Raw genomic sequence first — 913 nt, 5'->3', positions numbered from 1 at the left:
AGCCAACCCCTGGCCACTGGCTCCCTGCTCCGCCATTTGCTCTTGTAGGCCACAGCCTGGTTTAGACTTGAGGTCTACAGGAGATCGGGAGCATGCTGATGATGTGAACTGCTCGGCATGATGACGTCACTGCATCATGCCGTCCACGCCGGGCCACTGAACTCATTTAAAAAATTATAAGTCAATTAGGTAATAAAAAGTGGACATAGAAGATGCGTTAAACCATTTTCAGTGTTAATGCTGCGTTGCTAATCTATGATACTATAGTAATACAGTAAGTGGAATTCTTTAAGTCTTTTCTATACATTAAACAGCACTTTAACAAATAAACTACAAATGTTATCCTATTTAAAAAAATCATATACTGTATGTTTGTTGTATAAAGCTAGTAAAGAGAAAACTCGGATAGATTTGGGGGGGGCGTCTTTTTATAGTTCGCCTCAGGCAGAAGAGGGGCTAGGTTCACCACTGGGCATAACAATAGATCAACAGCACCACGGATTCCCAGAAAGTTTCCCACACTGGTACTAGTGAGGCCTTAAGCTGTGTAACTTCTGCGATCTGATGAGAGCAGGCACATTCAGCTTAGAGCGGCCATTGACATTAGATGCTTTAATCCATGGTCCTTTTTAATCGATTGTGAAACAAAATCTAAACAACATAATAAAAAGGCAACCGCACCACAGATTCCCAGACAGTCTCCCACACTGGTACGAGCCAGGCCTTAAGCTTTGTAACTTCAGCGATCTGACAAGAGCAGGCACATTCAGCTTAGAATGGCCATTGACATTTAACCCCATTAGGACACAGCCTGTTTTGGCCATGTGGGCACATGATTTTTTCAAATCTGATGTGTCAATTTAATTGGTAATAACTCTTTAACTGCTTTTGCCTATCCAAGCGATTCTGAGAT

The 913-nt window shown here is 42.2% G+C and overlaps 1 pseudogene; it reads right to left on the bottom strand.

Moving 5' to 3' along the window:
• Window positions 1–483: 483 nt before the first annotated feature.
• Window positions 484–602, bottom strand: LOC142728056 (5S ribosomal RNA; annotated as a pseudogene).
• Window positions 603–913: the final 311 nt, after the last annotated feature.

Source organism: Rhinoderma darwinii, unplaced genomic scaffold (assembly GCF_050947455.1).
Source record: "Rhinoderma darwinii isolate aRhiDar2 unplaced genomic scaffold, aRhiDar2.hap1 Scaffold_667, whole genome shotgun sequence".
Classification (NCBI taxonomy): domain Eukaryota; kingdom Metazoa; phylum Chordata; class Amphibia; order Anura; family Rhinodermatidae; genus Rhinoderma; species Rhinoderma darwinii.
This window is presented reverse-complemented; position numbering and strand designations above follow the sequence as displayed.